The sequence below is a fragment of the Oncorhynchus masou genome, chromosome 31 (assembly GCF_036934945.1).
Source record: "Oncorhynchus masou masou isolate Uvic2021 chromosome 31, UVic_Omas_1.1, whole genome shotgun sequence".
Classification (NCBI taxonomy): Eukaryota; Metazoa; Chordata; class Actinopteri; order Salmoniformes; family Salmonidae; genus Oncorhynchus; species Oncorhynchus masou.
In genome coordinates, this window is record NC_088242.1 from 45229981 (window position 1) to 45245740 (window position 15760).

Genomic DNA, 15760 nt, shown 5'->3' on the forward strand with positions numbered 1-15760 from the left:
GGGAGAAATTAGGTCGGGAAATGGGACCAAATTATTAGGGTGAGGCACATGGGCTACTTGTAAGGACAGACGCTGTAGACGAGAATCAAGTACAGGCAGTGAACATTTAATGAAACACAGACAGGAACAGAATACAGACAGCGTCTGGACAGGGGAAAACAAAACGATAATGATGCTGACATGGGGATAAAACAGAGGAAAAAGACAGATATAGGGAAGGCAATCAAAACGTCAAGGAGTCCAGGTGAGTCCAATGAGGTGTACGTAATGAAGCGCAGCCTGGTGCCCTCGAGTGCCTGAGAGGGGAAGCGGGAGCAGGCATTACAGTACCCCCCCCCCCAGCGGCGCCACCCGGCCGAGGCATGGGCGCTGGACTAGCCGGCTGAGGCGTAAGAAGCCCGACGAGCCGGCTGAGGCGTGGGAGCCCGACGAGCCGGCTAAGGCGTGGGAGCCCGAGGAGCTGGCTGAGGCATGACGTGGGATAGGCGCCTGCTGAGCCAACCGAGGCAAGGAAACCTCTCGAGCCAGTTCCTATGGCAGCGGCACCCGGACCCGACATCACCAACAAAACAAAAAACCTTCCTGAGGCTTCAAATATTGGTGTCAGCATTCTGTAAGGACAGACGCTGGAGACGAGAATCAAGTATGGAGAGTGAACATTTAATGAAACACGGACAAGAACAGTCAGCATCTGGACAGAGGAAAACAACATTAATGCTGACGGGTGTAGAAACCGAGAAAACAGACAGATATAGAGGAAGGCAATCAAAACGTGAAAGAGTCCAGGTGAGTCCAATGAGCGCAGATGCGCATAATGAGGGTGAAAGGTGTGTGTAATGAAGGGTTGCCTGGTGCACTTGAGCGCCAGAAAGGGGAAGTGGGAGCAGGCGTGACACTACTAACATCTTACTACACAACATACACTTAGTATTACTTTCTTAACTACAGTATACTTATCTCCCTGGCATATTACATATTACACATTTATGCAGCAACATGCAAGACAGTTTTGGACTCACCTTGTGGTGCTGTGCTCACTTGAACAGGAAGGTGGTCCTTTGTGGCCAAATTTAGTCATCAAACTATGGTTCTGTCAAGACAACTGGGAACTCTGAAAAAAACAAGATAGAATCATGATGACGTCAGTGATCTTCAGGTCGGAGCTCTAGAGAGAGGCCTCAGTTCCCGACTTGATACTCCGAGTTGGATGACCGTTCAAAACGTATTTTCCCAGTTGGAGCTTGTTTTTTTCCCGTGTTCCCAGTTGTCTTGAATTCACTGAAATCAGATTTCCCAGTTCCCAGTTGTTTTCAGTGTGGCAGAAATCATGCTGGATTGACACCATGGCCAATGTTGAATGTTTATCCTTTTAAGCTTGGAAAAGAGACCCTTAACCTCTAGCGTCCCACCTGGCCAAAAGCCCGGGAAAATGCAGAGCGCCAAATTCAAATAAATTACTATAAAAATCTAACTTTCATTAAATCACACATGCAAGATAGCAAATTAAAGCTACACTTGTTGTGAATCCAGCCAACATGTCAGATTTCAAAAAGGCTTTTCGGCGAAAGCAATCAATTCTACTATCTGAGGATAGCACCTCCGTAAAACAAAGAGAGAAAAGCATATTTCAACCCTGCAGGCGCGACACAAAAGGCAGAAATAAAAATAGAATTCATGCCTTACCTTTGACGAGCTTCTTTTGTTGGCACTCCAATATGTCCCATAAACATCACAAATGGTCCTTTTGTTCGATTAATTCTGTCGATATATATCCAAAGTGTCCATTTATTTGGCGCGTTTGATCCAGAAAAACACTGGTTCCAACTTGCGCAACGTGACTACAAAATATCTCAAAAGTTACCTGTAAACTTTGCCAAAACATTTCAAGCGTCTTTTGTAATACAACTAGGTATTTTTTTACGTAAATAATCGATAAAGACAGGATGATCTGTGTTCAATACAGGAGGAAAACAAACTGTAGCTAGCATTCTGGTCACGCGCCTCTATCTAACAGGACACTTCAAGTGACCCTCATTCAAGATGGCCGTACTTCTTCATTACACAAAGGAAAAACCTCAACCAATTTCTAAAGACTGTTGACATCCAGTGGAAGCGATAGGAACTGCAAGAAGGTCCTTCAGAAATCTGGATTCCCAATGAAACCCATTGAAAAGAGAGTGACCTAAAAATCTGAATGGTTTGTCCTTGGGGTTCAGGTCGCGCCGAACATCAGACAAAAAGTTCAAAAAGTTCTGTTACAGCCCGTAGAAACATGCCAAACTAAGTATGGAATCAATCTTTTGGATGTTTTTAACATAAAACTTCATTAATATTCCAACCCGACAATTCCTTTGTCTGTACAAATGAAGTGGAATGTAGCTACCTTTCACGTGAGCGTGCCAGACCGAGGCTGTGGCACTCTGCCAGACCGCTCACTCAAAGAGCTCTTATGAGCACCTCCTTTAGAGTAGAATCCTCAAAACAGGTTATAAATACTGTTGACATCTAGTGGAAGCCTTGGGAAGGGAAACATACTGTATCTAATATCACCCTGTATCTTCAATTTGGGCTGAGTTGAGAAACTACAAACCTCAGATTTCCCACTTCCTGTTTGGATTTCTTCTCAGGTTTTTGCCTGCCATATGAGTTATGTTATACTCACAGACATCATTCAAACAGTTTAAGAAACTTCAGAGTGTTTTCTATCCAATACTAATAATAGTATGCATATATTAGCATCTGGGACAGAGTAGGAGGCAGTTCACTCTGGGCACGCTATTCATCCAAAAGTGAAAATGCTGCCCCCTACCTACCCAAAAGGTTAAATTATGGACATAAAAGACAAATTCAACTCTGTCTTTCATCGAATCAGATGGCTTATTCATCACGAAACCATTTGATGTTGCCAATTATTTGTATGATTATTTCATTGGCAAAGTGGGAAAACTTAGGCAGGAAATGCCAACAACAAACAGTGAGCAATTGTATTCATGCATAAAAAAACATAATGAAAGAAAAGCCTTGCAAGTTTTAATTTTGTAAAGTTAGTGTGGGAGAGGTGGGAAAATTGTTATCGATCAACAATAACAAACCTCCTGGTATTGGCAACAGATGGAAAGCTACTGAGGATGGTAGCTGAATCTATAGTCACTCCTATCTGTCATGTTTTATTTGAAGGTCTTTGTCCTCAGGCCTGAAGGGAAGCCAAATAATTCCTTTACCAAAGAGTGGTAAAGCTGCCTTTACTGATTCTAACAGCAGACCTATAAGCTTGCTGCCAGCTCTTAGCAAACTGCTGGAAAAATTGGTGTTTGACCAAATTCAACATGCTTATAGAGAAGGGCACTCAACCTGTACTGCACTAACACAAATGACTGATGATTGGTTGAAAGAAATTGATAATAAGATAATAATAATATTAATAATATTGTGGGAACTGTACTATTAGATTTCAGTGTAGCCTTTGATATTATTGACCATAAACTGTTGTTGAAAAAAACGTATGTGTTATGGCTTTTCAACCTCTGCCATATCGTGGATTCAGAGCTATCTATCTAATAGAACTCAAAGCGTTTTCTTTAATGGAAGCTTCTCTAATGTCAAACATGTAAAGTATGGTGTACCACATGGCAGCTCTCTAGGCCCTCTACTCGTTTCTATTTTTGCCAATGACCTGCCACTGGCATTAAACTAAGCATGTGTGTCCATGTATGCTGAGGATTCAACCATATACGAATCAGCAACATGAAGTCACTGAAACCCTTAACGAAGTTAAGATTCAGTCTGTTTTGGAATGGGTGGCCAGAAATAAACTGGTCCTGAACATCTCTAAAACTAAGAGCATTGTACAAATCATTCCTTAAGTTCTAGACCTCAGCTGAATGTGGTAATGAATGGTGTGGCTGTTGAACAAGTTGAGGAGACTAGATTACTTGGCGTTACCTTAGATTGTAAACTGTCATGGTCAAAACATATAGATTCAATGGTTGTAAAGGTGGGGAGAGGTCTGTATGTAATAAAGAGATGCTCTACTTTTTTGACATGACACTCCAAAAAGCAATTTCTGCAGGCTCTAGTTTTGTCTAATCTTGATTATTGTCGTGTAGTCCAGTGCTGCAAGGAAGGACATAGTTAAGCTGCAGCTGGCCCAGAACAGAGCAGCACGTTTTGATCTTAATTGTAATCAGAGGGCTGATATAAATATGAATCATGCCAGTCTCTATTGGTTAAGAGTTGAGGAGAGACTGACTGCATTGACTTCTTCTTTTTATAAGAAACATCAGTGTGTTGAAAATCCCAAATTGTTTGCATAGTCAACTTACACACAGCTCTGACACACACTTATCCCACCAGACATGCCATCAGGGGTGTTTTCACAGTCCCCAAATTCAGAAAGCGAACAGTAAGCGTACAGAAGAAAGCGTACAGTATTATATAGAGTCCTAATTGCATGGAATGTCCTTCCATCTCATATTGCTCAAATAAACGGCAAACCTGGTTCCAAAAAACTGATAAAGCAACACCTCGCGGCACAACACCTTTCCCATATTTGACCTAGATAGTTTGTGTGTATGCATTGATATGTAGGCTACATGTGCCTTTTACATTTTTTCTTGTCTATTGATGTTCTGTATTATGTCATTCTGTATTATGTTTCATGTTTTGTGTGGATCCCAGTAAGAGTAGCTGCTGCTTTTGCAACAGCTAATGGGGATCCTAATAAAATACCAAAAAAAGAACACTCTTCTCTGTGTGATTCTGCTCCTCTCTATCTCATCCCTCCATCTTATCTCTTCCATGTAGCAATTGTTCACTCCAGTGTTTATGCCTACTGTGCATGTGGCTGTGCTTGGTGTCCTTAATGTTGCTTCTTAACAGCTGAGCAGTTGAAATGATGGGGAAGGAATGTTTCCTGGTTAGAGCCTCATGACTCAATACTGTGTGTGGGTGTGTTTTGGTGGGTGTGTACACACGCACGTGTGTGTGTGTGTGTGTGTGTGTGTGTGTGTGTGTGTGTGTGTGTGTGTGTGTGTGTGTGTGTGTGTGTGTGTGTGTGTGTGTGTGTGTGTGTATGCGTCTGCATGTTTGTATGTGTGTGCTTCTGTGTGAATGTGTGCCCAAGTTTGATGGAGAGCTTATAGGTGGCAGGTGTAGGAGGGGGCCGGGTTGTGATTGGATGAAAAAACGACATTAAAACACCAGAATCTCATTGTTTTCTCTTTGCACTTGGAGACTGCTGCAGACTTTGAGCTAGCCTTGAGAAGAAGGGACTGCAATGCTAATAATGAGGAGATGAATGTATGTTGCGGGAAAATTCTCATTGAAACTTTGGTGCTGAGAGTAATTCCTCCTCCTTGGGGGGCGGTGATGAGCTTTGCTGCTGGAGCTGCGGGTTCCCTCCAGTATGACAGGGGGGATGAATGAGAGAGAGAGAGAGAGAGCACATTGTCTACCCCCTGCTCCATCCATCAATTTCTTTGGTGACGCCCGCCTCTACATTTTCACACAAACCCCCTACACATACACATACACACGCACTAAGGATGGAGCCTGCCGCTGCATTTTGCCAGGACTGCCTACACTGATAGAGAGGGATGAATCATGGCATGGAATGGCTCAGCACAGCATTACATGTGGTGCAATGTGAACATGCAGTGCCGTGAAAAAGTATTTTCCCCCTTTCTGATTTTCTCTATTTTTGCATATTTTTGATATTGCATGTTATCAGATGTACAACCAAAACCGAATATTAGATAAAGGGAACCTGAGTTTACAAATAACCCCCCAAAATACTTATTTAATTAACAAAAGGTATGCAACACCCACTTCCCCTTTGTGAAAGAGTAATTGCCCCTTACACTCAATAACTGGTTGTGCCATCTTTAGCTGCAATGACAGCAACCAAAATGCTTCCTGTAGTTGTTGATCAGTCTCTCACATCGCTGTGGAGGAATTCTGGCCCACTCTTGCATGAAGAACTGCTTTAAATCAGCAGCATTTGCGGGTTTTTGAGCAAGAACTGCACATTTCAAGTCCTGCCACAACATCTTAATTGGGATTAGGTCTGAACTAAGACTAGGCCATTCCAAAAAATTTGAAAAATTATTTTCATGTTCCAGCTGAGCTTTAGCTTCAGCTCACAGATGAATGGACTGACATTCTCCTGTAGAATAATCTGATACAGAGGAGAATTAATGGTTCCTTCTATTAAGGAAAGTCGTCCAGGTCCTGAGGCAGCAAAACATCCCCAAACCATTACACTACCACCATCATGCTTGACATATATTTGTATTTGGGGAGTTTCTCCCATTCTTCTCTTTAAATCCAATCACGCTCTGCCAGGTTGGATGGGGAGCATCACTGAACAGCTATTTTCAGGTCTCTCCAGAGATGTTAGATTGGGTTTTCTCTGACATGTCACAGTGATGTACTTGGCCGTACTCACCACCCTCTGTAGCGCCTTGTGGTCGGGTGCCTTGCAGTTGCAGTACCAAGTGGGGATGCAGCCAGTGAAAATGAATGCTCTCAATGGTGCAGCTCTAGAACCTGTTGAGGATCTGAGGGCCCATGCTACATCTTTTCAGCCTCCTGAGGGGGAGGAGGAGCTGTAGTGCTATCTTCAGAACTGTATGGGTGTGAGTGGACCATGTTAATTCCTTGGACACAGAGGAACTTCAAGCTCTCAATCCGCTCCACTATAGCCACTTCGATGTGGATGGGGGCATGATCTCCCCTTCATTTCCTGTAGTACATTATCAGTTATATTGTGTTGCTGACATTGACGGAGAGTTTGTTTTCCTGGCAACACACTGCCAGGTCTCTGACCTCCTTGCTATAGGCTGCCTCATCGTCTACGGTAATCAGTCCTACCACCGTCGTGTCATCAGCAAACTTGATGCTGGTGTTTGAGTTCTGCATGGTCATTCAGTCGTGGATGAACAGGGTTGTACAGGAGGGGACAACACACACCCCTAAGGGGCCCCTGTGTTGATGGTCAGCGTGGTGGATGTGTTGTTGCCTACCCTCACCACCACGGCACGTCAGGAAGTCCAGGATCCAGTTGCAGAGGGAGGTGTTCAGTCCCAGGGTCCTGAGCTTAGTGATGAGCTTGGTAGGGGACTATGACTACAGCGCAGCATTCAACACCAATGAACAGCATTCTTACATTGGTATTCCTTTTGTCCAGGTGGGTGAGGGCAGTGTTGAGTGCAATAGAGATGGCATCATCTGTGGATGTGTTGGGGCAGAATGTGAATTGGAATGGGTCCAGGGTGTCTGGGTTAATGGTGTTAATGTGTACCATGACCAGCCTTTCAAAGCATTTCATGGCTATAGATGTGAGAGCTTTGAGGCAATAATCATTTGGGCAGGTTACCTTGGCATTATTGGGCATGAGAACTATGGTGATCTGTTTGAAACAAGTTGGTATTACAGACTGGGTCAAGGATATGTTGAAAATGTCAGTGAAGACACTTGCCAGCTGCTACGTTCAAGCTATGAGTATGCGTCCTGGTACTCTGTCTGGCCCTGTGGCATGGCGAATGTTATCCTGTTTAAAGGTTTTACTCATATTTGCTATGAAGAACAAGATCACACAGTTGTCTGTAAGCTCTCTGCATGGTTAAGTGTTGCTCGTCTCAAAGTGAGCATAGAAGGCAGTTAGCTCGTCTGGTAGGCTCGTGTCTCCGGGCAGCTCATGGATGTTTCCCTTTGTAATCCTTGATATTTTGCAAGCCATGCCACATCTGTTGAGCATCAGAGCCGGCGTAGTATAATTCGATCTTTGTCCTGTTTTAACACTTTGCCTGTTCGATGACCCTTTAATCAGTACTTTGTTGAAGCACCTTCGGCAGCGATTACAGCCTCAATTCTTCCTGGGTATAACCCTATAAGCTTGGCACACCTGTATTTGGGGAGTTTCTCCCATTCTTCTATGAATATTCTCTCAAGCTCTGTCAGGTTGGATGGGGAGCGTTGCTGCACAGCTATTTTCAGGTCAGTTTAGGGATGGTGCCTGGTTTCCTCCAGATGTGACTCTTGGCATTCAGCCCAAAGATTTCCATCTTGATTTCATCAGACCAGAGAACTCTAGAGCTCTGTCAGAATGACCTCCTTGATCAAGGCCATTCTCCCTGACTGCTCAGTTTGGCTGTGAGGCCAGCTCTAAGAAGAATCTTGGTGGTTCCAAACATCTTCCATTTAAGAATGATGGATGCAGGCCTCCCGGGTGGCGCAATGGTTAAGGGCGCCGTAGTGCAGCGCCAGCTGTGCCATCAGAGACTCTGGGTTCACGCCCAGGCTCTGTCGTAACCAGCCATGACCGGGAGGTCCGTGGGGAGATGCACAATTGGCCTAGCGTCATCCGGGTTAGGGAGGGCTTGGTCAGTAGGGATGTCCTTGTCTCATTGTGCACCAGTGACTCCTGTGGCAGGATGGGCGTAGTGCGCGCTACCAAAGGTTGCCAGGTACACAGTGTTTCCTTCGGCATATTGTTGCGGCTGCCTTCCGGGTTGGATGTGCGCTGTGTTAAGAAGCAGTGCGGCTGGTTGGGTTGTGTATCGGAGGACGCATGACTTTCAACCTTCGTTGAGCCCATACGGGAGTTGTAGCAATGAGACAAGATAGTAGCTACTACAGCAATTGGAAACCACGAAATTGGGGAAAAAAAGGGGTACATTTTTTTATTGATTTTTAAACTGTCTTCTTGGGGACCTTCAATGCTGCGTACATTTTTGGTACCCTTCCCCAGATCTGTGCCTCAACACAATCCTGTCTCTGAGCTCGACGGACAATTCCTTCGATCTCATAGCTTTATTTTTGGTCTGACATGCACTGTCAACTGTGATACCTTATATAGACAGGTGTGTGCCTTTCCAAATCATGTCCAATCAATTAAATGTATCATATGTGGACTCCAATCAAGCTATAGAAACAACTCAAGGATGATCAATGGAAACAGGATGCACCTGTGCTCAATTTAATTTCTCATAGCAAAGGGCCTTTAACATGTGTAAATATTTGTATGAACATAACAAAATTCAACAACTGAGACATAAACTGACAGAAATGTAATAATGTGTCTGACTGTCACTCAGTATCTGGTGTGGCCACCAGCTGCATTAAGTACTGCAGTGCTTGGGCTGCACCAGATTTTCCAGTTCTTGCTGTGAGATTTTATCCCACTCTTCCACCAAGGCGCCAGCAAGTTCCCAAACATTTCTCAGGGGAATGGCCCTAGCCCTCATCCTCCAATTCAACAGGTCCCAGATGTGCTCAATGGGATTGAGATCCAGGCTCTTCGCTGGCCATGGCAGAACACTGACATTCCTGTCTTGCAGGAAATCATGCACAGAATGAGCAGTATTGCTGGTGGCATTGTCATGCTGGAGGGTCATGTCAGGATGAGCCTGTAGGAAGGGTACCACATGAGGGAGGAGGATGTCTTCCCTGTTAATGCACAGCGTTGAGATTGTCTGCAATGACAACAAGCTCAGTCCGATAATGCTGTGACACACGGCCCCAGACCATGATGGACCCTTCAACTCCAAATCGATCCCTCTCCAGGTTACAGGCCTCTGTGTAACGCTCATTCCTTCGGCGATAAACACGAATCCGACCATCACCCCCCGCGACTCGTCCGTGAAGAGCACTTTTTGCCAGTCCTGTCTGGTCCAGCGACAGGAGGTTTGTGCCCATAGGCGACGTTGTTGCCGGTGATATCTGGTGAGGACCTGCCTTACAACAGGCCTACAAGCCTGCAGTCCAGTCTCTCTCAGCCTATTGAGGACAGTCTGAGCACTGATGTAGGGATTGTGCGTTCCTCGTGTAACTCGGGCAGTTGTTGATGCCATCCTGTACCTGTCCCACTGGTTTGATGTTCGGATGTACCGATCTTGTGCAGGTGTTGTTACACGTGGTGTTCCACTGCGAGGACAATTAGCTGTCTGTCCTGTCTCCCTGTAGCCCTAACTTAGGCATCTCACAGTACAGACATGGCAATTTATTGCCCTGGCCACATCTGCAGTCCTCATGCCTCCTTGCTGCATGCATAAGGCACGTTCTCGCAGATGAGCAGGGAACTTGGACATCTTTCTTTTGTGAAGTTATTTGGATTTTTACGAATTATCTTTGAAAGACAGGGTCCTGAAAAAGGGACATTTCTTTTTTATATCTGACCAAATGATGAAAGACAATAATTGTAATTTTGAATTTGGATGGAAAATTACTGAGAATAATAGAGAACGATATTGCCACCCATATTTGCCATATTTTCAATATAAGCATACTAGAAAGTGTGTGCCTTCATGCCTGCAGGGAAGCAAAAGTAATTCCACTCCAAGGACAGAAAAGCCCCCTTTAGTGGCTCAAATAGCTGACCAATCAGCCTGTTACCCAACCCTTAGTAAGGTTTTGGAAACAATTGTGTTTGACCAGATACAATGCTATTTTACAGTATACAAATTGACAACAGACTTTCAGCACGCTTATAGGGATGGACATTCAACAAGCTCAGCACACAAATTACATGATTGGCTGAGAGAAATTGATGATACAAATATTGTGGGGGCTGTTTTGTTAGACTTCAGTGCGACATTACTGATCATAGTCTGCTGCTGGCAAAACGTATGTGTTATGGCTTTATACCCCCTACTATATTGTGGATAAAGAGTTACCTGTCTAACAGAACAGAACAGAGGGTGTTCTTTAATGGATGCCTCTCCAACATACTCCAGGTAGAATCAGGAATTCCCCAGGGTAGCTGTGTAGGGCCCTTACTTTTTTCATTCTATGTATGCGGATGACTCAATACAATACACGTCAGCTACAACAGCAACTGAAATGACTGCAACACTTAACAAAGAGCTGCAGTTAGTTTCAGAATGGGTAGCAAGGAAGAAGTTAGTCCTGAATAATTAAAAAACTAAAAGCATTGTATTTGGGACAAATCATTCACTGAACCCTAAACCTCAACTAAATATTGTAATAAATAATGTGGAAATTGAGCAAGTTGAGGTGACTAAACCGCTTGGAGTAACCCTAGATTGTAAACTGTCATGGTCAAAACATATTTATACAACAGTAGCTAAGATTGGGAGAAGTCTTTCCATACTAAAGTGCTGCTCTACCTTCTTACAGCACTATCAACAAGACAGGTCCTACAGGCTCTAGTTTTGACGCAACTGGACCACTGTTCAGTCGTGTGGTCAGTTACCTTGGCAGCAGCTAATGGGGATCCATAACAAATACAAAAAGTATTAAAATGTTTGCAAGTATATGTTCACTCAGGAGCCATCAATGGGATTTTCATGCTTGACACCAGCTAACCCAGATGAAGAACTGTAAAGATGTGAACATGCAGGACATTTGCATGCCATTGTATCCCTGCTTTTTCCATCTCTGGCATACACATAAAGTCACACACACACAAACAAACACACACACACACTCACAGTGACTCACTCCCAAAGTTCTTTGATTCTGAATCTGTTGCCATTGGAATACCTTCAGCTTGACCCGTCTGGCGAGGGTTTCTCGCTTCTTTCACATATTATTTATGCCCGGAGCCAACAACACACTAAACGGATTGCATCTTAGAGGAAGAATAACTTATGAATTATTCTAATGTCAGAATTCTGAGCTGCAGCATCTGGACAAAATACCCAGAAATATCTCTCTTCTGGTCCCAAGTGATAAAGTGTCCAAAGCCACTGGGGAATGGAGATGCCTTTGTGACCTTTGTGAGTTTTCATGAGATAACTAGACAAACTAAAAGCAACTTTACTCAGAATGACCCATGAAAAATGTAAAAGTACACACTTCCCAATGGTTCAGGTGCTGGACAAAAAAACAAATGTGAAGAAATCCTTCATGTATTTACTCCGAATGGCTGCCCATGATTAATACAGATCCTCATATTATGGGATACATACGGCACAGTATATGTGATATACTGTATGATTTTACATCTAACCCCACATAGCAGGTACACTACACAAGACAACAGGCTGATGGCGACGACAGATACTAATTCTGTAATATTATGCATGCTGATACCGTCATTCTTCAGTAACTGTCAATAAAGCATTTCCTTCTTGCCTAATGAACATGAACACAGGCCTACTATTATGTTGGCGTGTTAGTGTAGTGTGCTACCCAACCAGTATGCACAGTGTCTGGTTCTAATGGTGGTGGTAGTACAGTCATATAGGGCGGTAGAAGGTGCGGCTATGTCTCTGTGCCGGTGCAATGTGTGCCATCTCAGCCCAATGTAGAGAGAGAGAGAGAGAGAGACAGAGACAGAGACAGAGACAGAGAGAGAGAGAGAGAGACAGAGACAGACAGACAGACAGACAGACAGACAGACAGACAGACAGACAGACAGACAGACAGACAGACAGACAGCTAGCTACCCTTCTAACTGAGGAGGCAGCAGCCAGAAAATGGCCAGTCTGGTAAATTCTCAGTCTCTCCACTGCCAGAAATTCAGAACGGACAAGATGGATGCTCTGTCTCCCTGTGCTTTGTTTTATTCCGGAGGGAGTCTGTGGTCATGGCTTTGGCTATTGATCAGCCAAGGTCTTTGAGCAGGAGGAGCACTGCCAGAGCCTTGCAAAATGACCTCCAGCAGGCCACAAATGTGCATGTGTCTGCTCAAACGGTTAGAAACAGACTCTATGAGGGTGGTATGAGGGCCCTACGTCCACAAGTGGGGGTTGTGCTTACAGCCCAACACCGTGCAGGACGTTTGGCATTTGCCAGAGAACACCAAGATTGGCAAATTTGCCACTCGCGCCCTGTGCTCTTCACAGATGAAAGCAGGTTCACACTGAGCACGTGACAGACGTGACAGTCTGGAGACGCCGTGGAGAACGTTCTGCTGCCTGCAACATCCTCCAGCATGACCGGTTTGGCGGTGGGTCAATCATTGTGTGGGGTGGCATTTCTTTGGAGGGCTCACCAGAGGTAGCCTGACTGCCATTAGATACCGAGATGAGATCCTCAGACCCCTTGTGAGACCATATGCTGGTGTGGTTGGCCCTGGGTTCCTCCTAATGCAAGACAATGCTAGACCTCATGTGGCTGGAGTGTGTCAGCAGTTCCTGCAAGAAGAAGGCATTGATGCTATGGACTGGCCCGCCCATTCCCCAGACCTGAATCCAATTGAGCACATCTGGGACATCATGTCTCGCTCCATCGACCAATGCCACGTTGCACGACAGACTGTCCAGGAGTTGGCGGATGCTTTAGTCCAGGTCTGGGAGGAGATCCCTCAGGAGACCATCCACCACCTCATCCGGAGCATGCCCAGGCATTGTAGGGAGTTTATGGAGGCCACACACACTACTGAGCCTCATTTTGACTTGTTTTAAGGACATTACATCAAAGTTGAATCAGCCTGTAGTGTGGTTTTCCACTTTAATTTTGAGTGTGACTCCAAATCCAGACCTCCATGGGTTGATAAATTTGATTTCCATTGATAATTCTTGTGTGATTTTGTTGTCAGCACATTCAACTATGTAAAGAAAAAAGTATTTAATAAGAATATTTCATTCATTCAGATCTTGGATGTGTTATGTTAGTGTTCCATTTATTTTTTTGAGCAGTGTATAACAGCCAGGTTTGAAGACACCAGCTGTGTTTATATTGAAAGTGTGTAGAGAGTTTGATATCGCTCAAACACACACACACACACATCAATGTCGATATCCATGTCCAAGCAGTAGCAAGTAGACTAGGATGCTGCTGTGCAAATGTTCTGTTTGCTCTGCAAGGTCTGTGTGCATTGGTGCGTCTGTGTGTTTGCCGTGAGTCTGTGTTTGGGAACCAGTCTGTCAGTATGTGTGTCTGTGTGGGTGTGCTTCTGCATTACTCCGAAGGCCAGATAGAAAAATAACTTGGCTTAGGCTATTTAATGGAAACACAAGGGATACAGCAGTAAAGCAGATAGACTGATCAAACTAGCTCAGTGGGCAATGCCTGAGTCAGGAAGCAAGCAGCACTTTTTGCACACCTCTATCACAAGCCAAATGGACTACAGTATTCACTGCCAGTTATACTATTCTTGTTAAGTAGTAGATATACAGTACAACCAAAGACTTGATTTCTGAAAACTTCAATGGACATTTCTATTTGATTTCACATTGGTTATGCCCACACTCCCTTGCCTACTGTTTGTTTAAAATGATTGGATTACACATCCTTCTCTGTAGGCCTATGTAGCAATGTGATGCCTGTGCAGTGAAAAAAATAGAAGGTATTGATTGAACTAACTGCCCACAGTCATGGTGGAATGTGAGGGGACTGAGGGCTGGTCACTGTGAATTAGCATGTGGACAGTTAGCTTGGCTAGCTAGCACAGAGCATGAGGCTAGCCTAGAGTGTTCGCATAGGATGTCTAGGGCAAATCTTACAATATCATTACATACTGTGGTGAGGCGGCTTGTCTACTCGTCATTGACTTCTAGGGCTCTCACTTCCCTTTCCCTCACTGAATATTTTACAGTGTCTGTGCCAGAAAAATCTGGATGTTCCCATTACATGCTGACCAGACCGCTCGCGCACATGTTGATTTTGTCCACCCACATCAGACGTAATCAGGACACGCAGGTTGAAATATCAAAATGAACTCTGAACCAACTATATTAATTTGGGGACAGGTTGAAAAGCATTAAACATGTATGGCAATTTAACTAGCTAGCTTGCTGTTGCTAGCTAATGTGTATTGGGGATATAAACATTGGGTTGTTATTTTAACTGAAATGCACAAGATCCTCTACTCTGACAATAAATCCACAGATAAAGGGGTAAAGGTTTGTTTCTAGTAATCTCTCCTCCTTCAGGCTTCTTCTCCTTCTTTGGACTTTATATGGTAGTCGGCAACCAACTTTAAGGTGCATTACCACCAACAACTGGACTGGAGTGTGGACCCCAGTTCATCTTTCAATACTCCACATGGGTATATGCTCTGTTGTGGAAATAATTCTAACCAAAGGAGATAGACTTTTAGATTTATTCACAACAACATTACTGCAGTAATTGAGCTGTCAACAACCACCTCGGGAGGTGATTGTTGAGAACACAAAGAGCAGAGTTGGGTTGCAACCTATAGACTAAGCACACCCTTCTGAGTATGTGACAAAGAACAGATGTGTGGAATGGGTCAAAGGTGAGGTTTAGTATGTGAGAAAGAAGTAACCCCCCCAGCCAGATAACATTTGCTGTGAAGACTGTTCTAATTGCATAGAAGTCAGGGGGTTTGCCCCAAAGACAAGGTTCCTCCCGTCAGCCATCCACACCAGAGACATCTCCTCCCTGGTACCCCATAGTACACAAACACCAACTCATTCTATGGAATGCAGGGTATAGGTTTTATCACCAAGCCATCATAAATCAATTTCCAGAGGCCCAACTCAGTCCCACAGACACAGATAAGAGAGTACTCAAAGCTGTTTGATGCGAAAACAGTATTATAAGTTCATCTTGTCATTTTCTACCATAGTTCCTAAAAACCAATGAGGAGATGGGGAGAGGCAAGACTTGCAGCGAGTCAAGCAGCACAAATAGAACCAAGTTCTATTTTTTTATCACCTGGCTACGCGGACGCTCGTTGACCCTTTGCGAGCAGTGATTTAATAACACGTATGTGTAAACTTATTTTGCAACCCTCGCGCACGTGACGCAGGCGGTGTGGCCAGCATGTTAGAGATAGTTTATAGACATGCAAGGAGTTGCATTAGCCTTAATGACATTTTAGCAATGT